General features: G+C 39.4%; 1 protein-coding gene and 1 long non-coding RNA gene across 2 annotated transcripts in view; one reads left to right on the top strand and one right to left on the bottom strand.

Annotated features, from left to right (window-relative positions):
• LOC133837010 (octopamine receptor beta-3R) overlaps nucleotides 1-24600 on the top strand; it is a 149039-nt gene that overhangs the window by 33187 nt on the left and 91252 nt on the right. The gene's annotated exons all lie outside the window — the stretch shown is intronic.
• LOC133837025 (uncharacterized) overlaps nucleotides 8665-24600 on the bottom strand; it is a 107464-nt gene continuing 91528 nt past the window's right edge. The window contains exons 2-3 of the long non-coding RNA XR_009893766.1: nucleotides 9146-9217; nucleotides 8665-9091 (exon numbers count right to left, since the gene is read on the bottom strand). This is a non-coding gene — a long non-coding RNA (uncharacterized LOC133837025). The remainder of the gene's footprint in view (nucleotides 9092-9145; nucleotides 9218-24600) is intronic.

Below are 24600 nucleotides of genomic sequence, written 5' to 3'. Positions count from 1 at the left end.
TTGATGACGTGAATGTCTAGCGCCTGGACTGGTATCCTTTTCATACTCTATGCTCATGGCAATGCCTCAAGGGGGTATGAAATATGTACATAACAATAAATAAAAAATATAAATTGATGAAACTCTTTATTTGAGCTATTCAAGAAACTTGTTATGAATGGAATTCAGAATAATTTAAATAAAAATCCACAAAGAGTATTTCAAAGTCAGCTATTCTTTTACTATGACTCTTGACATACAAAAATGTATTTTTATTGCAAAAAATATTGAAATATTGTCATTCATGTTGTGATTCACTTTTTTAATAGATCTTGTCAAATATATGAAAATATATTTTATTTAAATTCACATTGTCTGTCTGTGAACTGTAAATACGATTATAATTGAAATCACATCATTGTGCTTTTGTCTGTTTCTGAATTATCAGTGAATTTCGCTGCATGTGAAGGTTTTATATTATTATTTTTTGCTTCTTGTTTTATTGTCATTGAGAGAGTCGCACATAACAGACAATTCAGTTATTCGTGATTGAAATGAAGTGTGACTTTCCTTTCCTTTTATATTTGATTTTATTTTTATTTATGATTTTACTCGCTTTGTCCTTCCGTTTTATTTACTGTCCAATTCGCAGTTGTTGCCCCTCCATTTTGATGATTTTTGTGTTCAGGTGCCCACTTAAAAGCATTTGGAATCGCGTTTGCGATGGCATCCGCTTTGGTCCCTTGACAGCCCTCTGGCAGAATGTTGTGTAAAAAATCGGTTTATTTATTTATACTGCCATCGCACAAACAACAACCAACAACAACAACAACAAAAAAGGGGCGAAAAAGCAAAGCCCGAAAAAAGCCTTTTTGGTTTTGGCTACGAACTTTTGTTGCTGCGTTTATTACTCCGTAACTTAACTCTTTGGGTGTTATGCTATTCGTTCTTTCGTTCGCTCTTTCGTTGGACAGGCCGAAAATTAAGATAAATATCTTACGAAGTGCTTAATTTATTTCGTTGAAATTTTCGTAAAAATCTGGCAAAAAGTTTTCGCTTGGACTCCACTCTCAAGTTGTTTCATTATTACGACAGCGAAAGAAAGGGGCCATCGAAGCCTTGAGGCTGTGTGAAGGGCACGTGCTGCCAAACTAATGCAATTAGCTCAATTGTCATTTAGACAGCATACTATATAGCATATATATATGTATGTATATATAGCAAAGTATCTGTATATAATTTGGGGAGTGTCTTTTCGAATTGTTGCCATTTCATTAAGTTGTAAACGCACCCAAACTTTTGCGACACAAAACTTTCTTAGCCAAATGCTAACAGGCACGCAAAAGTGTGTGGCAAAAGTAATTTTCGAAAATTATGAGAAGTATCAAATATTGATTGACAATTCTCAATTAGTATTGATTGAACAGATGTTGCATGATAATTTTTAAAAATCCAAATGAATAAATACGACACGCAATAATCAATCTGCTTTGCTCCGTTTAATCTTGTGCATATTTTAATTGAATTTTCAATGTGGCCGCCATAATGCATAATTAATTGAAATGTCTCCGTATTGACAGTCGATCCAATCGACTTACGCAGTATATAATCGTATTAGCTTTGAATTCGCATTTCGCCATAGAAATTCAATGAAGCATTCTACAAATTATAATTTAATTTCATTCGATTTTCGGTTACAATTTTGTGGGTTAGACTTTATGCCAAGCAACATAAATTATAATTAAAGCCAAAGTTTGCCAACAGCTAACAAGATACCTAATTTCATGATTTATTTGAGTCAAAAAAAGGTTCGAATTCGGAAAGAAGATATTCAAGCTTAATTACAAATTGTGTCGTGCTGAGAAAGTTGGCAAAAAGTTTTAAAGAAAAGCTTTTACATGACAGCCGTAAACTTTAAGCATTTGCTTATAAATTTATTGTAATTATAGTTATGACTGGCACTTTGCTAGAGCATTATTCTTGTATGCTATTTCGCTCCTAAGGCCAGTAAGGATGTGAGCTAAGTCAGATACCATATGCATACATCGGCTATGTGTGTAGTAAGTATTACAAATATGTGTCTGAAAATGTAAAAAAAATATACTCTGTGAGCAGCAGTTCCGACAGCAGTCGAGTGAACTGCCCGAAGTAGCGAATATTTTGTGCATTTTTCATAAATTTCCCATAAATATTCGAGCGTAACATATGCACATGCACAGACACACACGCATACACACACACACACACAAACCCTTGCAGGCCCTTTCGCACACACGCACACTCGATCTATCTATGTTGGCTGTGCTCGTTGCACGCCCATGAACCATTTATCAAATGTTGCTTTTGACATAGCGCACATCCTGCGGAAAATTAAGACACTACCCGGCACGCTTTCTAAGCAATTCAAGTGTCCATTTTTTCATTTTTTCCTGCCACGCACAAGATGCAGCAGCACATGCTGCGTGCATGTGTGTGTCTGTGTGTGTGAGAGAGAGTTTTCATGCATTTGTGTGCAGAAAGTTTTCAACTTTCAGCAGCTTATTGCTCGTATTTTATGTGTGAAGTCCAGCGAAATATGCGCACAAGTCAAAGCTGTGAATGGCGTCTGTCCAGTTCGTTGGATGTTCCATGTTGCATGCCACGTTTTTGGCCATTGCAGTGTGGAAATTCACGTTCCACACAATGTCACTACGTTTGTTGTTGGCCTGGCAACCTGCTCTGCCAATTAATGCGACTTATGTGGTACAGAATACCACAAGTGTTAACTGGACTGGACCCAACAACTCAAGCATTTACTGTTGCCTCTACTTTGGGCTCTGCCATTGTCATTGCCATTGTGGTAATCAGCTTTCAGACAGCATTGTGCATTGTACTCCAGCTGGCCCCATTTCGTTCATTTGTTCACTTGTTCGCTTGCGCCCAAATGCATTTCAATTACAACATATTTAAGGTGCTTCAAACGATGCTCTCGGACTGTGCGGGTTATTGCGTGTGGCTGCGTGTGGCAGCAAGGGAGTCATTACGGACCATCGATAATGCCGTTCCATTGCATGTCCTCATTGTTAATCAACGGCGGCTGCTGCAGTTAAGCCTGCAACTGCTCAACTCAAATGGGACAATGGTGCGTATGGAAAAACAAGCGCGCTTCGACATGCTGGCGATATGATATCAGCATGTCAATGGCGTACGCTACACCTCGACCACCTCGTTCTTGTTATCGAGATGAGGCTCTTGTCTGCTCTGTGTTGTCCAGCTAGCCAGCCAGCCAGCCATCGTACAAGTGCACTTCTATACGGAGTGTCCTTACGCTCTCTTTCGCTTTGATCATTTTGCCACGCGATGCTTTCAAGGAGAAAATCTCTCTTACGGTTTTTCCGCGTATTCTGTCTGCACATTAACGCTGACCACCGCTGGTAAAACTGGCAGCTGGCATCTGGCAGCTGGCAGCTGGTTGCCTTTGTTGCGTACGCGCATCCTTTGGGTTGGAGAAGACTGTGCATAATTTAAATTCCATTGCTGGTTCGCTTCCGTCGCGCGTCGGGTTCGACATTTTGCGCTTAAATTACTTTGCGCTCTTAAGGCGCTTACAAAACACAAGCCGACAAACCGGCAAACCAACAAACCAAAAAAACCAACCTGCCCGCAGGCTTTAGACAACAACATAAACAGGATAGAAGGCGTAAATACTATGGGCCTGAGTTCGGGGCTGCTTGACTATTTGAATACTCTTCATCTGCATTATAATGAAGTTGCATTTTGTTGCTATTGAAACTTTTGCGCTCTTGGCACTTGAACGAATCTGCAGTTTAAGTTTCGACAGTTTTGTTTATGGTTTTATAGTTCTTTTTTTCTGCTTGGTTTAACTTCTAAAATTGGGGTATTTAACTGGGAAAATAACTTGTTCTTAGAACTGCAGAATAAAACGAGGTTAATAATGTTGAAAGTCACAATAAGTTGGAAAAGTAGCTTAGGTATTTACGATTTCATTTTTCAATGTCCATAGTTTCAAATTGTTTTATACTTCTCTTAAAAGATAAAAGCTAAAAAAAAATGTTGACCTAACTTTTACGTGGAAAATATTGCATGTTAATTTAAAAATCTAAAATCATTTAACAAACTCGTTATCATTAGATTCTTTAAAAAAATCTAACATTGAAAAATCGGTCCTTAATCCTTGTGCTCCGTATGGAGGTTTGGTATATTTTCCAATTTCAGATTATACACTTAATTAACAAAAAAGGAAAAAATATCAAACATATTTTATTAGCAATCATTGCAAAATATATAACTTAACTAAAATGCCTTTAGTTATGCAGTAAAGCGGAAGCAGAGTGAAAGCATTTCATTTAAATGTCAGATCGAAAGAGTCTGTGAAATGCGTGCGCCTGAAAGTCGGAAATAGAAATTAGCGAAAAGGTCAAACAATCAACGAGAGCAGCAAAAGGCACGAGACTGCAACAGATTGCGGGCTAAGTAACATCAGAAACAAAAAGGCAAACGAGCGTAAATAGGAACACTTTTGGGCAACCAAATGCTACGGGATATGGGCAAGGTAAGAATTTTGCTAGCTAACATTGCCATGCAATGCTCGTGTTGGTGTTGAAATTTAATTTACACCTTTGCACGTACACAAACAGCACTTAATACAAACACACACATACTCAGAGTGTTATACACATGTCGATGATGGGCCCAGGCAATCATCAGTTGCCCGCTGCTGCTGCTGTTGTTGCTGCTGTCCCAACTCGCCTTTACTCCATTCTCTGTTGTTAGCTGTTGACTGTTGGCTCTTCTGCTGCAGCGGTCGCACTGTACAAAAAGTTTTCTTTTGCAATTTAGCTTGTTGCTGCCAGTTTGGTTTCCCATTGCTGCTGCTGCTGTTGCTGTTGTTGTTGCTGTAATTGGCGTTGTTGTACATGCGTCGGACGTGGGTTGGTTGTCGGTTACTGCGGTTATATTTGACTTTTACTCAGCTCGCTTTTGCGGTGCCGCTAATGCATGTCGATGCCAATAAAGGCGCCTCTTGCCTCCCATCTGACACAAACCGCACAACCAATGCCTCCCCGCTCTCTCTCTCTCTCTCTTTTCTTTATCTGTCCCCTCTGGATCTCACTCACTCTCTTTCTATCACTTTTGCACCAGGCCAGGGCAATGTGTTGGCCTGCCTGCCCCCCCTCGGTTACTGTTTATCTTGCTGTTCACACCTGCAAAACTTCTCTGCTGAACATAAGTTTTTGTCTGTTTTATATGGCAGTTTGTGTTGTGTCCCCTCCACTCTCTCCCCCTGACCCCTACACCAACACCAATCCCAAAACCTTTCTCAATGCCACTCTCGGTCTCATGCTCGTCATCAGGCGCGATGCCTTTACAAATTCGTGTAAATTGAATTTATTGAGGCGTGCGTGTGCGCAGTTGATGACTTTGGTTGCCAAATTGCCTTCGAGGTATTTTCATTTACACGGGAATAAGCAATTTTTGACAGCCAACTGCCAGCTACCAAATGATACCGCGCTGCCCCTCAGTCACCTTTCCTTCCACCTACTCCTCCTTCTCCCCATTGCCCTTCCCCTTCCCATTCGCACCTTCATGGCCGATCGGGCAGCCATTAAGCAACAGTTGCAGCTGTTTCCGTTTGCTGCATTAGCTTAATTTGCTGGCCAGCTGATGTAGCTGCCTGTCCAGCATACAACAGCAGTCCGTCTGTCTGGCCGATGAAAAATGCTTGGCGCTAATAGAGGACAACTTGTTACGCGCGCGCGCGCCAAAAGTTATGCTACAAAATTCTTATGAAATGTTGCCTGCTGTTAGAGCAGAACAATACAGAACTGTGGGACAAAATTATAAGTTTTCCCAAATTATTGAAATACATTTTTAATGCTGACAAGTTAATACCTAACTTATTAACACAAAAGTTCGAAGCTAGCATTAACAGCTATTATAATATTCACCTTAGAAAGTAGTAGTAACAAAATAATTGTTTTATTACAAGGCAGTTTGATTTATACTCATTTTTATATCTGAAATTCAACTTTTAAGAACTCACTTTAAATTTAGCTGAGTAGTAAACAATAAATAAATTAACCAAATTATTTAATTGTTTTTCTAGGCTATCCACTTATTTAAAAACGATTGTCCTTAAACATTTTGATATTATAAGTATTATTATTAAAGTCTGCTGTTAACAACACAAATAAGAAGTTCAAAAATTAAAGATTAATCAAAAAGAAAGTTAATAAAAAGTCCGGCTACAACAAACTTACTAAAACTTTACTTTAAAGAACTTATTTGGCTAAATAGCCAACAATAATAACAAGAGGAAAGTAGTTTTAAGAAATTGTTGGCTTAGTTGAAAAGTTGCTAATTAACTCTAGAAAAAATGGGCATTTATTCCACGGTTAAGTCGAGACGAATGCTGCCAGCAGATTGCATTGAATTTGGTGCGATATACAAACAAGGGAAGGCAAGGCCGGGCCAGGACAGGCCAGGACAGGAAGGAAGTCATCTTTTATAGTGCCAGCTTAGAGTTTTGTGCTTTTCCCCTTTTTGTTCAGCTGCAGCTGCAGCGACGGCGGCGGCGACTTTGCAAAAGTTCAGCTCTTTCAAAAGTAGCGACAACAGCCTTGTGACTTTTTGCACAGTTCTGTGCACAGCGACTTGTTAAAGTGCAGAATTCTGATTAACATAATCCCTTGGAGCTTGGGCGTGCGACAGCTGCAGATGCAGCTAAGAGGTCTGCCAAAGGTTAGTTAAGGATTTTAACAAGAGTCAAATGAATTGTAAGCACTTGTCTCTCTACCGTTTTATCTCCCTCGCCGTATCCGTCTTCCATTACTTTAGCATTACTTTAGCACTTTACAAAAGTTTCCGTGTGTTTACACGGCACAAAATTTAATTTCCTGCACACACACACACACACACACACACACACACACACAGAGAAAACACAAAATAAATTCACCAACAAAATACAAACGATGTTAAGAAAAAAAGGAAGAAGCAGCGAATAACGAGACCTGTAAACCAACAAGAGAATAATGAAGTTTTTCGCTCAATCAAGTTTAATAAGAATTATGCCTGTGGCAACATCAAAAAACTGGCAACGACAGCCGAAGCCGAAGCAGCCAAGAAGCGTCAAAGAGCATGTTAACAACGTGTCACCAAATGACGCCAAAATGCGCCACAATCCAACACAGGACCAACGATACAGATACCAGAGTCCCCTCCCCCAGAGTGACCCTCCCCCTAGATGCCAATGGTGGGCACGTAAGTATTTCCGCCTTGAAAATTATGGTCGGAAATGAGAGAAGTTCTTGACCGCAAAAACAAATATGCGAACGCGAGTGGATTATAATTGACAACTGAAGCGAATGCACCATAAGAAATATTAAATTGGGCCAAGTAAACGCAGAAAGAGAGAACTGAAATCTTTGTTTTATATACCATATATTAAACTTTATATTTTTGCTTTTACGTTGCACTTCATTCAAGCGCTCTTTTCGAATTCGTTTGTGCATTAAATGAAAGCAAATAGTTGAAAATAAATTTTACTGAATATGTATAATAATAAGTTGATATTAAATTGGAATTAATTTATTGATTATTTTTATGATGATAATTAGAACTCTTTATTTTTCGCATTAAATGAAATAGTTTAAAATAATTATATGACATTAAATCGTAAATAATTTACTAATTATTGTTGATGATAATAATTAGAACACTTTATTGGGAAAATAGCAAACTAAAAATTGTATTGAATAACTCAAGCAAATTAATTCATAAAAAAGTAATTTGAGGAATATAATGTTCGAACTTTTACAACAAAAATATTATAAATGTGGGATTATAAACTACAAAATATAATAAACTGATTCTAAAGTTGGGAATGAGGAAATATTAATGAAATATATGTATTTAATGTATGAATATAGACCTACTTAAATTTAATATATCCATTTAATCTATTTAACAGATTAGTCATTTCTACCGAGATGTATTATTTATTAAAACATATCAAATAATTAATTATTCATTCAGTTTGAGGCTTTCAGTTTCTCTAACAAATTGAGTTATGTTAATAGAGATTGGCCTAGACAACAGAACTCTGAGCGCTGTTAAAGCTTCGGCACAAACTTACGCTCAATAAAAGCTCAACCCAGAGAGAAAAGCACTCAAAGCAACAGCCAACAAGAATTGGGTGAGCTGCAATCTGGGGCTCAGTGAGTGAAATTCAAGGTCGTTCTGTGACACATTTCTAGCTACTGAGTTTACATTGGCTGCTGCTGAGCGCACCAACTTGAGCTAGGATTGCTTTAAGAGCGACGCGTCGCTGCTAACAGAACAGAACTAAACGCAACTAAACGCAACTAAACGCAACTGAACGCAACGCAACGCAACGCTCTGGAGTCCGGATGTGGGTGCGGTTGAGTGAGTTCGCAATTTGAGCATGAATTCGTTTTGTGTTCACTTGGTTGAGCCCTTTGGCAGCTGCACTCGTTTCTCATCAAGTGAGATACATTTTAGTGCTGCTTAGTGGTATTGTTGTTTTCCCATTGTTATTGTATTTCTTTCTGCCTTTGTTTTCTGTTATTTTGTTTTTTTTTTCTTTTTACTTTCTCTGTTTTTGCTGTAGTTGCGTGGGTTTCATGAGCCTGTGGCTGCTGTTGTTGCTGTTTTTTTGCATGGGCCTATTTCATTTTTGGCCAAGTCATGAATATGCCCCTGAACCTATGGGCACACACACACAATGACACCACATACGCACATGCTCACGTACACGAACGAACACACACACACACAAACACTTATATATTCACATACACTCACTAAGGATTCACAGTGAATGGCAGCGCGCATGAAAAACATTTTTCATCAACATGAATTTCCTGTCAGACATTTCCTTTGTTCTTTCTTTATTTTTGGCCGACATATTTTTTGTATATTTTGTTTTTGAAACTTTTGGCAGTCTTTATTATACTTATTATCGTTTCATACTTTTGGCCGACGTTTAAATTGAGCAATGTTTTGTTTTTTTCTTCTTCCTTCCTTTTCCACTCCTCAAAGCTGATGATGAGTTGCTTCGTGTATTTTTTCGCGCCACAGCTGCCAAAAACTTTTAGTGAACACTTGAGTAAAATGATGGCAATCGATTGGATTAGATTCTCACCTGCTTAGCTTAATAACAACACAGCTGTTTGGCTTGCGCATCTTTTTTCACCAACTTCCTGAATTAAATTGGCTGAAATTGAGAAATTGGGTTGTTGCTGTTTAACAAAAATTATACCAAATTAGTTTTACTTAAAGTAATTGCATTTATTGGGAGTTAAGTTCTATAGAAGCGAAATAAATTAGTGAAACTGCAACTTAAGTTGTTCAGGGGTAAATAATAATCATGGATGAACAGATTTTAAAGGTGATTGAAGTCCTATTACAGGACATCCTTTAGCAACAAATATGTGTTATCTGAGCATTACAATGACCATCTTGGGAATTGGACAACGAAAACTTTGCAGATGGATGTTGTCTGTAACCTCTTAAAATATATTAAATTGCAGAACAATTTTCAAGTAAAGTTGCCAGGAGGGATTAATATGAAGCAGTCCTTTTTTATTTTCTCTCTAATATAAATTCGAACAAAACTTTAGTAGAAACTTTTGTTTGAAAAGTTGGCATAGCATTCCTCATTAAAGCTGTACTTTCGGCGTCTTCTTCTGTGTCTGTCTGCTGTATGTGTTTTTTGTTTGGTTTTGTTAAACAAACATTGGCTTCTTTTGTTTGCCCTTAATTGCTGCCTAATTGTTGCTTTGGTATTCATGGCAACGAGTAACTAAACCCAATATTTGGGTATATTTCGGCAATGCGGCAACACTTTGCAAAATGCAGCACATTTTGAATGTTGATGTCAACTTTTTGTTGGTACACAATAAAAGTTGTTAAGTTTTTGAATTGAGCGATGCAAGGCCATCTTTGCATACTACATATATAGAGACTAAGAACATGTTCTACATAAGGCGCAAAGTCTCACAAATTGCATCGAAACTTTGCTACATGGCTTTTTGGGCCCAACAAACATGGGAGAGACGCCCGTTAGGAGCACTATTATAACAAGTATATGTATGAGGATGGGTATGTATAATCTTTATTGTATTATTTTAATTTAGAAAACTAAGTTGTTGCCAAGTGGAGGCTGCAATCGGGGTTGGTAAACGCTGCCAGGCAGGTCAGGTCAGGCAAGGTAAGGTAAGCAACCAACCCAGCAGGATGCTTTTACGAAACGGAACAGAACGGAAAGTTGAAAGGAACTTCCTCCAGCGACTCTCATTGCTCTTCCGAGATTGTGTAGTTTGTATTCAATCAAAAGTTTCAATTTTGTTGTAGCGTTCATAAAGCGTTGTTGTACCACCACCCTCCACCCTACACCGTCCACCTCCCTTCACTTACCACCCTATTTCAACCCATCCTCAGCAAACTTCTTGGGGTCGTGGCATCAGTTTGTCAAACTATGCGTGGCATAGCTTTAATGACGTTCGTTTTTTGGCCCGGAGGTTGCTCTGTTCTCCTGTCCAGTCCAATTTTTCGCTTGAGTCGCACTTTAATTTGGAAACTATGCGACTTGTTCAATGTTTCGTTTCGTTTTTCGCTCTTATTTGTCTTGTTTACTTCTCGCTTTTGCGGCGTGTGTGTGTGTGCCGCAAATGTAGCAAAGAATTTAATTTGTTTTGAATGTTGACTGGGCAAGTGCACGAGATGTTGCTGTTTCTGTTTCTGTTTCGGTTTCTGTGTTTGCAATGCACTTGCGGAATGGAAAACAAAATACATAAAGTAAAATACTTAAGCGTGGCGAAAAATTGAAATTAAATAAACAATTTAAGGCAATAAACTGGTCGAGTACTTGGCGGGCAACGCATAAAATCAATTGAATTAAATGAAATTGTGAAACGTTCGAGAATGCTGTAATTCAATGTGAACGATTTCAAAATACTCTTTAAAATTTTGAATATCTCCTTTTATTAATCTTAGTATCTAACTTTTAAATTTTGAAATTTTTTATAAATGTATTAACATTTTATTTGATATGTTTAATATTTTTATCTTAACGATCCTATTTTCTTTATTTAAACTAATTTACTTTATTTACTTTTTTCTCAAATCGAATATCAATAATATTTTATTTCCTATATTTAATATTTTTACCTTAACGATCTGTTTGTACTATTTTGATGCAACTAATTTAATTATTATATCAATGAGAATGCTCATTGTCAACTTGAAAATCGATGTAAAAATATTGAATTTTGTAAATAATATTATTCGAAATAAGTAGTCCATGTTATTGTTCAACTACAGGGTATAAATATATCTATAACAACACAGCTCTGTATAAAACAAAAAGTATTGTAGCTGGACAGATCTCTGTCGAAGCAATTGACAGCGAATAAATGTGTACATCATGCGTGTGGTGTTGAAATGAAGAGACTATACATAAATCACTTGTTTAATCAACGGTCACGCTGCAAAATAAAGTCAAAATGTAAAATATACACAGCCTTTGACGGCAGTTAATGATTGTTGGGCCATTTGCCATTTGTATGAGACACGTGACCAAAATGGTAGTTACTCAAGTTGCGAATTGCGAATAACATAATTAAAAATAAAGCATTAAAATTTATTAATTAAGCAGATTTGTAACTCAAACAGCTCAAGCTGGAGTGTAGTTAAAAATGTCTGCTAATTATTTCTAATAAGCTTGCTCAATGGCAGTTCTCTTGCGGTTCTCTGTTGTATGTTGTCTACAGTGAAAACATTGGATGTGTTTTGTGGCTTGATTCTAATGCTTTTGGCCCTTGTGGAATGCTTCTAATTAACTGGGCAAACAATGGAAATTGTAAATGGTATGATGAAATTGCATTTTGTTGCCTGTGGCCTGCTGCAGTTCAAAGCCAGCCAAATGCAAACTAAGAAATATGACCTATGGCAGCTGGATGCTGGATGGTGGATGCTAGCAAAACGCTTCCCAATTGCCATTCATACTTAATGAGCTGGTATGAGCCCTTGCGCACGAACTGAAACAGGTAACATTAGCTGGCATTATAAACATATAAACACACAGAAGTCTGCTCTATGTGTGTGTGTGGGTGTGTGTGCTGAATAAAGCTTATGTGTGTGCAACAGGAGTAGCTATAGCTAGAGCAGAGCTAGAGCCATGGCAACAGCAACAGCAACATCAACAGCCACCTGGTGGCATGCACCCAAAATGTTATATAGCTCTATTAGTCGAACGCGGAAAGGAAAAGCCTCATTTAGGTTGTTGCATTTGTTGATGTTGTTGTTGCTCGCATGGTGTAAAGTGAAATCAGGTAGATGGTTGCGTGGTACCACGGGGCGGATGAGCGACGATGTGCACAACAATTGAGTAGTTGCCACCCTTTAAGTAGCTGTTAAACAACTCGTGCAACATCCCAAGCTGCTTCTGCTGCTTAGCGACAATTGCAGCAACAATTAAACTTAATTGCAGCTAAGCACTTTTACTCTTCCTCTTCTTCCCTCCCCCGGTTGCATTCGTTGGTGCCGTGTGTCCACATTGTCTGCCGCCTTCTTCTGTCTGCGACTTGCACGCGCGAGCTCATTAAATTTAATGTGCATACTTCAAGTGCAATTAATTTTGCCGCAGCCCCCCAAAAATATGCAATAAAAATAGTTGCCAGCGCGAGAATGAATAGCTAGTCAGTCAGTCAGTCAGTCAGTCAGTCAGTCGGTTGGTTGGTTCGCTGGTTGCTTGCTTGGTTGAACAGTCGACTATTGCTGTTTTTATGCTGGCAACTTTAAGAGCACTCCTTCTGTCATGTCGGCTGGCTGCTAAGTACGCGACTTGCTCCTACTGTTCATGCATATTTATTGCTTCCTCCCATACTCTAACAGCGGGTATGCGTCGCTTGCCATAAGCCCTGAGCCATAAATTATTTGGCTAACTCGGCAACGCCTTAAGGGTGCGCTTTAGCTTTTAGAAGACATCAGCTTGCTGCTGGCAACTTAAAGTCGTCTTTAGTAAATAGTTAATTGTTTACATAACGTGACTAAGACTTGCAGTTAGAGTATGTGGAAATCGTTGTGCAACGCACTTGTTTTTCTTACTTTCTTGGCTGTTTTACGTCTTGCAGTTTCCGATGCTTTACCCGCCGGCTGCTTATTGAAAATAACTTTGCTCAGCACAACTTTTTGGCCTGTTGCGGCCGCAGGGCAAATGATAAAATAAAAATAAACGTGCAAGAAAAAATACGTACACTTCGCCAACGCGTCGCTCGCATGGGGCGTGTGAGTAACCAGTTGGGGATAAACATGCCAGAAAGCACTGAGTGGCAGCAGCAGTAGCAGCAAAAGCAGCAGCAGCATCAAGAGCAGCAACAGCAACAGCCCCAAGTGCAGTAATTTCGTGCACAAATGCGCATTTTATTACCTGGCACTTAGGTGGAAGCCTGGCTCCTGCGTCGGACAAATGTGTCAGCCTTTCGGGCTGTCAGTGTTTCCTTTTTTGGTGCCAGCTAAGTAGAAGCATTTGTTTATTTACACTTTGCTGCCGCAGAGCTTCTGTTGACACAAACTAATACAGATACACCGAAGGATTCGTTCTGCCTGAGACGAAACTATTGTCGTTCGCCTCTAGTATGCTTACATCTGACTCTCTGTCTGTCTGTCTCTCTGTCAGTTTGGTTGATTGTTCTGTGCAGTGTGTGATGGGGGGAATGCGAGAAGGCAACGAGCGGTGTGCGTGGCTTTGTGTTTGTTCCGGTTCCAATGTTTGCACAGCACTGAGTGGCAGCTACTTTACTGATAGCTGAATAAAATCAACTGATTGCGTGCTGTGGAATGCGAATTGGCATTGCAACAGATTGTGGCAAGCTGCGTGCAAATCAAAATGCAATCATTGACATTCGCATAAAATCAACTGATAAATCAATTTCAATTCGTCCTTCCAAAGAATACTAATAATTATTATCCAGCTGAGAAAATTATTAGCCTTCGCATTATATTCGCATATTAGCTAAAGTGTTTCTTTTGGGAATTTTCTTTGTTGTATGCCATCTTTAAACCAAGCTCGAGTCAGTAAGTTTCAAAGTGGCACTTGAAAGTTTTCGGGGCCAACGCGTGAATACAAAAGTAGTAGACCCGAAATCTTATTCTCAAATTGGCATAAAATATGACGAATACGCCGCGTTGGCCTTGAGGTTTTTCTTTAGTAGAGACGCTTGAGCTACCTTTTAACAGTGGGGCGACCTTTTTAAAAATCCATTTCATTTTATTGTACACATTTCGACTGCCATTTTCGCAAATGGTTTGTTTGTTGTTCTGTTTTTGTTTCTTTTCGTTTTCGTTTGCGTTTGCGTTTACGTATTCGCCTCGTTGTTGGTTCGTTGGCTTGGTTAGCTGGGAATATTTCTGCATTATTTGACAGGGATTCAAGCAGAAACTTGGCCTGCAAATAATAAGAGCACATAAATAAGCATGGTATTTGTGCCTCGAGAATATAAATTGCTTTGGCCAAAGCCAGGCAGATTTCCATGCACAGCCAATAATAACTGTAAGAATGCTTTAAGACTGCAAATTGCCAACATTTAAATCTGCGAGCATCTCGATAAAAATACACAAAATATTAGCTCAAAATGAAGTTCATCTCAAAAAGGACATATCTAGACTTAACTACACTACACTCTTTGTTGGTCGGAAGTTTAAGTTGGCAATTGTATAACTCGTTGCTGGAGTATAACTAAGAAGAATATGATAAATGCCCAGCATAAACTAAAAATGCAGCACATGTGGCTGCAGCTGACTGATGCTGCTTGCCACTGCTGGCCACAGAGCAGTAAAGGGTGCCCTATGTTGCTACTGTTGCCTGGCCGGAAGCGGAAGTGAAACCTAAGTACGCCCTGCAACAAGCTCCCAATTGATTTAACACTCTAGTTGCCAGCACTGTCTCGACTTTAAGAGCAGCAGTAGCAGCAGAAACAAACGATGAACAATAAACCCTTGCCCTTCTTTGAACATTGTATGAGTGGGCGTGGCTGGGATGACTGTGCAACATGTGTGCCAGCTGGAAATATGCGCAAAAAATTGCAAACTGTCACAGAGCCAGTGAAAAATGCATTAAGCTCCAGCTGCAAGTAGTTAGTTGTGGCCAAAGGTTCAAGTACTTTAAATACAACTTGTAGTTTTGCGCTTTAAACAGTTATTTTCATTTATGTGAATGGAATTTGTGTGGATTAAAAGACAGAATATGTGCCAAAAATTGTTGCAGATTTCCATTTGGAATTTAGCATGCTTAAATAATGTCTACGAATTTCCGAAATGAAATTGAAAATTCGTTTTAAGGGGAACTCGAGTCGTGCTCGCATTTAAATTGAGCTACAACCACAAAAACCTGACCTGACAAAAATGGCAAATCTTAAGCCATTCAACGTTAAATGTAATCAAGACGAATGCAGCAATTTGTGTGTTGGCAACTAAACGCGCCTCGGCTGTCAAATCTAATTTTGCTATTTATCATTTGGTTAACTTTGTTGCTTGGCTGTGGTTTTGTGCCTTTGGGCCAACTTAATTTTTAATGAGTCAATTTGAATTTGACAAGGCAGCACAGGCTCAAGCTAAAGCTAAAGCAAAAGCAAAAGCAATGAAAGCAAAAGAAGCATGCCTCCTTCTCGTGGCTGCCTGCCACGCCCACAATGAGTCTCACTTTGTCATTTGGTGTAGTAATGGCCGTTGACAAATTAGCGAAACATCCGCAAAATCCATCAGGCAAATGTCGAGAACGCGACGTCTCAAAAGCAGGCGACATCTAATTTCGATAATGAAATTCGGAAGTGGCTTATAATTTTCATTATTTGCCACAACCAACAACACATAGAGCGCTCGCTACTCGCTGTTGATGATAACGTGCAACAGCGAAGAAGAAGACAAACAAAATGAAAACTCATAGAACGTAATTGCCGTTAGCTATGATTAGAGTCTTTTGCGTGACTTGGCCAAAATCGGAATGGTAGGCCATTTGAAATGTTCATTGGTTGCGACTCGCAAATTGTTATTGAAATTTGTTTGCCACTGCGCCGTCGGCCAGACTCATTAGCGTTCGTTCTCCCTTCTCCGTTCACTAATCAACACTGCCATTGCCAGAGTTCCAGATACTGAGCTAGGGAGAGAGTGTGCAAATTTGTTAATAAATTATATGAACTCTGGACATGTACATAAAAACCAAAGACATAAAAAACCGAGTAAGTGCAGAGTGCAGACCAAGTCCAGTCAAGTCGAGTCGAGTCGAGAATGTGTCGACAGCCTTTTGTTAATTACAAAGCAAAATTAATTGCGTGTAACTCGGGCGATTAGGAGCATATCAGCATAAGAACATAACGGCTGCCCGGCTGCCCAGTTGTTCGGCTGTCCAGCTGGTCCGGTGGCAGCATCTAGCCAGAGTCATCATGGGCACAACACAATAAATGAAATGTTAAACAATGCCTGGGACTACTCATAATGAATAGAAATGTGCTATAAACCACACACACATACACTCACACACACACACCCACACACACACCCACACACCCTGAAATGCTTAGCATTTTGGACAGACGATAACAAAAAAAACCACTTTGCATTTTACTGGGCCTCGGTTGGGGCATTTGGCTCATTTGCACTTGGCAGTCGGGACATTGGCTGCCCTAGCTGCTCTGCTAGCTGTTTCCCATTTAATGTAAGCTGTCAGGACCTCAGATCCTGCTCCCTGGTAATCTCCTTTTTATGGCCTCAAGCGTTCAAAACGAAACGTGCACACGTGCGTTGTTTGTCAAGAAGGCAACAACAACAACAAAAAAAAAAAAAGAATAAAAGGAAGAAGTCAAGAACTGATAGTTGAATTTATTTAAATGGCGTTAACTTCAGGCGAGCAGGTTGTACAGCGTTCGATGACTTGGGTCACTCAGGTTGACAGAGTTGCTGCCCTCTTTATGATTATTGCCTCCCACAAACGCAATGCATGTCTTCATGGAATTGTGCCATCTTGCTTGCATACATCAGTGAATACAAAATAAATAAAGAATCCATGGGTAATCACCGAATCGATTTTGTACAAAGACAGCGGAGAATAATTTCATCAGCAGCCCGAAAGCATGCTATACTTTTTTCTATGAAGTTAATCTGACTATTTGAAATTGACTTTATAGAAAAAAAATATGGTCTGCTTTTAGGCTGCTACTGAATAATATTTAATCAAGACTGACTTGACAACTATTTCCTTAAGATTGCAGACGGGATTTTAATTATGGTAATTCAACGCAGGCTGCATTCATTGTGCAAGTAGTTGAATTGATTTTCAATTGAATGTACACACATAATATACTTGGAATTAGTTGGGTTGTGTTTGTTTTCAGAGGGGTTGGGGATGGGCGAAATTGGTTGTTTGTCTGTTTGAGTTTGAAGCAATTACTGTTGATTACGTTTGCTATTGTTTCATGGTTGAGTACATGCACATTTTTAATTGGGCTAACGATTGCCAAGGCGCGTTGCTTGACTGCACAAGACATACAAATAAATGGGTCAAAACTGTTGATAGATAATAGAAATTTATAATTTATGGATTATCGATATGTTATTCCAGGGACAACAATGAACTAACTGCTTGTTATTCAGCTGCAGAATTGCACACACAAGTTGTCACTGCCGCGGGGTAAGTAATAACTCAATTAAACTGCACTTGTCAGTGGCAAAGCAGAACCATATAAAATAACTGCACGGAGAAACAAAACTGCTGGACATCGTGTACTATATGCATTTGCCCAGTAGCTGGTGAAATATGAAAGCAACAAGAGAAAAAAGGGATACATAAAACCAAAAACCAAACAGAAACTTTGCTTAAAATTGAAACAAATAAACGCACTGAGTGCATGTAAAATAAATTTGCACGCAATTTACTGTGAAAAAAGCGTTGGACAGAGACAGAGTCGAAGAGAGAAAAAGGGAGAGAGCGAGAGAAGGAGATAGAGAAAAAGAGAAATGTACACACGTACAACCGCATATTTGTATATTTGCAAATTTACTTTCTGGCTGTGCGTTTTGCCTTGACTCGTCAACGTCAATGTCGAGTTTTTAGTTTTTATTTTGTCATCGTGCCACGCCCATAGCCCACCAACCTGCCGTCCTGTAAAGCCCGCAGCCGACGAGCACAGAAGTCGTAGAGTAAACAAACTTTTGCCTCTAGTGCGCTGCAATAAATTATGTTCACCAACTGCAATCAAAACAAAAACTCTGACTACATTTCGGTTGCCTTTTGTGACTGTATTTGTTTTTGTATTTTCTTATACTATTTTGTTGTTGTTTTTGTTGTTGTTGCGCTTAGAGTGCAGCCCCTGCAATAACAGTATGTGGAAAACATTGTTGCACACACTCGAAACTCAATTCACTTGCGAAACAAACAAAAAGCGAATATAACCTGCTGCTGTCTAGGCATCCTCGCCTCGCTTCGGCTCGGGCGCAGAAACAAAACGCAAACGTTGACGGGCGCACGCGTCGTATGAGTTATGCCTGAGCCAGGCCAAGACACTCGAACTTTTTCAATTAAGCGCTAACATCATAAACAGAAACCGATTTGCACGTTGCCATTGACAAAAGCCATCACAGCCCCGAGGACGCAACCGTAGTAGATCCATTTAATCGCATCGAAACTTTAAACGAGCTTTAAGAACTGCAAAAAACTTGCAAAGCTGCAAAACTATTTTAATGCAAAGAGCATATTATTTTTATTGAAAATTGTTTTAGTTTTTTTTTGTTTGGTGTTTTTTTTCGGTTAAGTCCTACACAATTTATGATGGCCATTAGGGCTGCCAGCATGTTATACAGTTTACAAGCTATTGAAATTGCTCTTAATTGCCAAACGCACGCAGAACAGAATAGAATGGAGTAGAGAAGAGGCAACGGATGGCCAACAGGGAGTCTGCAGCCAAATAAAAGAATTAATAAGAGAAATTTCTTTCACCTGACGCCTGATTACATTTGATATTGCCATGGCACCAAGAGCAACAGCAGCAGCAGCAGGCAGCCAGAATAACTTGGCGTATATCTGCTTAGAAGCCCCTAGAAACAGAACACAGAGTCATCGGAGTAGAGAATCCTCCTCCTTACTGCCTCTGCGTACCTACAACCAGCACGAAAACATAATTGTGAGCTTTTTATGTAGCGTGGCCTCGTCTACAACATTTTCCATGGCTGTCATTTTGATATTACATAGCTTGTAAGCTGTGCTCGCTCCCCTTGGCAGCACCGACTCAGTTGAACATTTTTATTTTATTATGCTGCCTGCATAATGCTGCCCCTCAAACTCAAACTCAAACCCAAAAAACCCGCACAGAGCAAGCGTCCACTCTCATGCCGACGCCCAGTTTTATCTGCTTGCTCATAAAAATAAAGCGCTGCGCATTCTTTCACGCCATTTGCAGTTACTCTGATAAGAGCTAGCCACTTTTTTTGTTGTTGTTCCTGTTGTTGTTGTTCCTTGAGCAGCCATCTGGCTGCGGTGTGAGAGTTCAAAGGTCAAAACGCAAATGCCATTGTTTTGATATGTGGCTGTCAATGCTCCAGCGCCTACCACAAGATACTCCGCCACGTTCCGCTCTCGATGCGTCATTATCAAGAGCAAATAATAAATCATGACAAGCTCTGCCAAAGGGCAAACAGGGAAATGCGAGCAGCGGAGGGAGAAGGAGGAAAAGGCTGCCACAACACAAGAAGAGATACAATATTCTTCTGCCATTGTTTAGCATTTGAGAGAGTGTCTCTAAGTATGTTTGTCTGTGCTTTGCTTTGCGTCTTCTGCCACAGACATAATTAATCACAATTTGTGTGTGTTTTGCGGCAATTAATAATTTATATGGCATTTCTCTTCAGCTTGGGCTTAAACTTGGGAATTTAGTTTCTGTACACAAGTCACGCCGGGAGTTAAAACTTGTCAAGTGGTTAATTATAATGTGTGTAATTAGTTAACCCTCATTAAATGAAATAATAATTATAATAATAAGAGTGACACACGCACACAACACTTTAAACTGTTTAAGCGTTATACGATTTGCAACAATTAAACAGCAAACTTAATTAATACTATTACAATTACGATTAACTTTAACTGTGGGGATTGTAGTATATTAAAGCTAGCATCTCTCTTAAAGACACGAATGTGTGTGCCATTGATAATTTGTGCTAATTTCTGCTTCCGGTTCGTTGGGAAATTAGCTTTCGATATTTGTGCACTGGCAGTTGGACCACAAATTCAATACTGATTAACGTTGGGGCAAACAGCACAGAGGGAGACACACGGCCTTTGCCATGGCATATTAAATTGGTGTGGCATGCAACGGTAGCTGTAGCTGTGTAAGTGATGAGCACACACACAGAGACACACATACTCATACATCGATGTGTGAGTGTGTGGTCTTGGTTGACAGAGTCGGATAGTCGAAGACCTTCCCAGATTACGGGCAATATGAGAAATGTCACATGACACGGCAGCAACGGAAGTGCTTGACAAAGTTTATTAATTAATTTTGTTGATTTTGTCACGTGCTCGTAATTTCGGCAGAATCCGCAAAATCACATACACACACACACATACACGAGGGAGAAGCAGAAGCAGAATGACAACAGATAGGACAGAGTTGATGCGTAAGCCAAAACCAAAGCCATGACTAACAGTTGCTGAAAGCCAGCCAGAGATTCTCAGGCAGCCATAAACCAAAAACAAAGCAGAGTGTGAAGTGGGGAGGAGAGAGCTGGAGGGCAGCTGATGCAGCAAGAGCATCCATTAGTCAAATGGCTTACACACAAAATGCTTCGTGTGTACGTCGTCTCCTTGGCAAAACTCGCTGTCGTTGTCGTCGACTCGCTCAGGTGTCCACATTGACCACCCGCAGATATTTGTTGGACGCACAGCATTACGTTATGTTTATGTTTATGTTTATGACGATTATTGTTATTGGTTTTGTTTTGCACAGTTGTTGTTCGCCGCAAAAGTCAATTAAATGCTTTTGTGGCAGCCATTTGCTCATAATTGGATTATGTTTGCTGTATTTGCGCTTATGATGCATGCAGCCAACGCCAACGACAACGACAATCAGCTTATGCCTAAACCTCATTAGCGCTAAAATGTATGCAATGGAAAGCTGCACAGACTGCAGAGAAAGCCAAAAGCTGACTGCAAAATTTAAATTTTAATTAAATTTCACAATTACAATTATTCTAATTGGCTCATTTCAAAATGTACATTGTTAGATTCGATGTATGCATCTATTCATTTCTATTCAAATGCAAAATAGTTTAAAACGCTTCTACAGAAATATCATTCACATCATTAGCTGTTTTGTTAATGTTTGCAATCAAATAACAATGTGAGTTTCGAACAGTTGTTTTAAATCGCATTATCTTAGCTTACAGTACAGATGCTATTACTGTATCGTCTTTGGCTTTGTTTGCTGTTGCTGACAGCTAATGGTCTGTGGCCATCATTAATGGACATAAGGCGTCGTCTTCTTGGCCACATGTTCAAGATTATTTGGCCATAGATTCGCATTGGTCATCACATCGAATTCAGTTGTTGCTTTCGAGTTGCAATCGCTTGGGCATTGAACTGTGCAAATGTGTATCCCATACTATACGACTAAATCGGACTATTTTCGTGGGTTCACGTCCTTTCAGCCTTTCAGGCAAACTGTTGCAGGCATGCGCATGAATGCGACGAGAGTCTTGAGACTTGAGTATTCCTTTGTGAACAATAGAAGAATCGAATCAGCCACATCCACAGGTCACAACAGCAAACAAATATATATCTTAGCTATGAGAAAAACTGCAAGCTATTCAATTTTCTTTGATACAAACATAACGCTGCGTACTTATCATTTAAACAAACTGGAAAATTATGCTGACGCATTTAAATTGCAATAAAAATAGGCGAATGGGGCGAAATCTATGTGACATCGTGTCTGTGTCTGTGTCTGCGTGCATGTGTGTGTGTGTGTGTGTGTAGAGCAATTTATGCTTGTCATGCAGAATGTCAAACATGTCAATCAAAAGTCATTTGCTAGGCGACCCGCGTACCACAGGGCGTATGAATTGGCTTCGCAGTGTGACGCGCGTTTCGCTTCGCGTTTGTCGACTATTCAAATGCATATATGTATGTATGTAGCACTGGCTGCGACAGCGGCATTGCCTGTGCAACAGCGGCTGTTTTGACTCCAGGGAGTGTGGATGCCAGGACACGTCAATTGCATAGCAATTTCGATGGACGACTCGTTGGCTCACTCTCTATCTATCTCTGTCTGTGATAGGAATCCGCTTTACGCGCTGTGCCACAGTTTCCAAGTAGAAACTCTCGAATCTCTCGTATTGTTTCATAAGTTTATTATGGCCGCAAACAAAGCCAGCTAGAGATATTATTCCCACTAGATGTTATTCGATTTCATGACTCCTTGAACTTTATGTTTTATGTTCGTCGTCTGTCTCTGCGTTTGCCTAATCGAATCGAGCCCAATTTAAATTTCTTTTTACACAAACGTAGGCGTTTTGCTTTTTTATGTCACTTTTGCAAATATTGACATTTGTTTATATCGAACACAGGCGAACACATCAAAATGTTGTGCTTTGGGGACAACAGACTACTATCTGCAAAAAGCGAGTATAAACAAAATCTGTTTATGTTTGTCAAGCAAACATTGTTGTAAGAGCGAATATTTATGGTGATTGATGGACTTGATTATCTTGACAAAACTTGTTTTACGAGTAGTAATCGTTTGGTTAAATATTCGAAATCAAAAGACACACAAGTAGCATTTAGTTTTCATGTTGGTCTTCAAGTGCAGCAAGACGTATTTCAAGTGCAAAACTCTGTTTAAATGTGTTGCATTTGTTTAACGAAAATTCATGCTCAATTATTTCATCCTATTACCAAAATAATTGAGAAATATTAGTGTACAATTAACAGTACTCGAATTTACTTAATTTCGCACGAATTTACTATATATAATTATTTAAAACTTTGTGTAATCAACACTGATTTAATTACTTTTCGCACATCACATTCAGCTGTTTATGTTGTTCTAAATTTATTTTCGTTTTGTTACAGACTGAAATGGAGACTTCATGTGTAATAAACGTGGCAATTAATCAACAACTTTTTGGCACTTTAACTGACACACATCTGTCTAGTTATAGCAGACACAATGTGTGTGCATCCTGACACTGACTTTTTAAATGATATACAAATAAAGTGGCATTCTGTTTTGGATAACTGTCAACTGGTAATTGATGCAGTTTACATATTAGAAATTGTAAATAATAAATGTGATTAATTTCCACATGTTGTGGCAAATATTGAAATAAAGAATATGCTTTCGATTTGTTTTGTTTTTTTAATTGAATCGAACTTTGTTTACTTGATGTAGAGTAGAGCATGCGTAGTTCTGTTTGCTGAATGAAATCAACCTTTTGGCATTGACTTTAATACGTTTCTTGTTTGATTTGTTTGTGGATGCACGTTGCGTGTGCTGCGGGCGTTTCTTGCCTTGGCTTGGCTTTATTTTAGGGGGTTGGGCGTGTTTTGGGATTTGAAATTTGTGCAAATTGAATTTATTGAAGTCTAATAGTCCCACGTGTAAGCGCTATCGCTTGAGAACGCCCAACATTGCTGACAGCCGTCAATAAAGCGCTGTGTACGAATAATGTATGTGTGTGCATATGTGTGTTTGTGGGTGAGTCGTTGACGTTTGATGTCAAAATTGCTTGTTTTAGAATTGCGTGTGTATGTGTGTGTGTGCTTATCAATTTGTACAATGCATGCTGGTTAGTGTGTGTTTATGTGTGTGTGGGGTATTTATAGTCTTCTTAAAGGATTCCGCAGCGTACGCTTCAAGGCAATTCCAGCGCCTTGACAGTCGAGACGCAGCCGGTGTTGGATTCGGACTTGGCATCTCCTTCAACATCGAGCCGAACATCGTATTTCGCTGGCACAGACGTCTGGCTGGCTGCCTGGCAGGATTTGTGAGCGACCGTGCGCGTCAAGTGAAGGCAAACATTGCGACACAAAGCTAAAGAGGGTTATTGTGTATTTGTGTGTGAGTGTGTGTATGATTGCGAGTCTGCTTTTTGTTGGTATCTCGGCTGATGTTTTAGCTGTATGCGTGTGTGTGGGTGTTGACAGGCGACGCTCACCACACCGAACCCGCAACCACAACACGAAAAACGCTGCCGCCAGCACCGCTGCCAACACAGCGCGCGGACGACTTCATTACGCATAATTTACATTTTGTGGCATTTACGTTGAAATTTTAATTGGAATTTACTTTGCGGCTTTTAAATGAGGGAGGCCTGTTTATGTTGTTGTTCAAAGTTCCACGGTTTTGTTGGTTTATTTTGTTTTTTTCTTCTTTGCTTTTCCGCCTGTTGACAGGCAAATTTGCCATGTATTTAATGGCTTAGACAGAAGGCTTATAATTTCGCTGATAATATTTGATAAAAAGATGCCATAAAACAACTTTCTCAGACATTGGCGTTTTGCTGCTGCTGTCAGTCGTCAAACGCGTCGTATGCGCAACGCTTAGCTAA

Source organism: Drosophila sulfurigaster, chromosome 2R (assembly GCF_023558435.1).
Source record: "Drosophila sulfurigaster albostrigata strain 15112-1811.04 chromosome 2R, ASM2355843v2, whole genome shotgun sequence".
NCBI lineage: Eukaryota > Metazoa > Arthropoda > Insecta > Diptera > Drosophilidae > Drosophila > Drosophila sulfurigaster.
The sequence above is the reverse complement of the archived record's forward strand: the minus strand, read 5'-3'. Positions and strand labels throughout refer to the sequence as shown.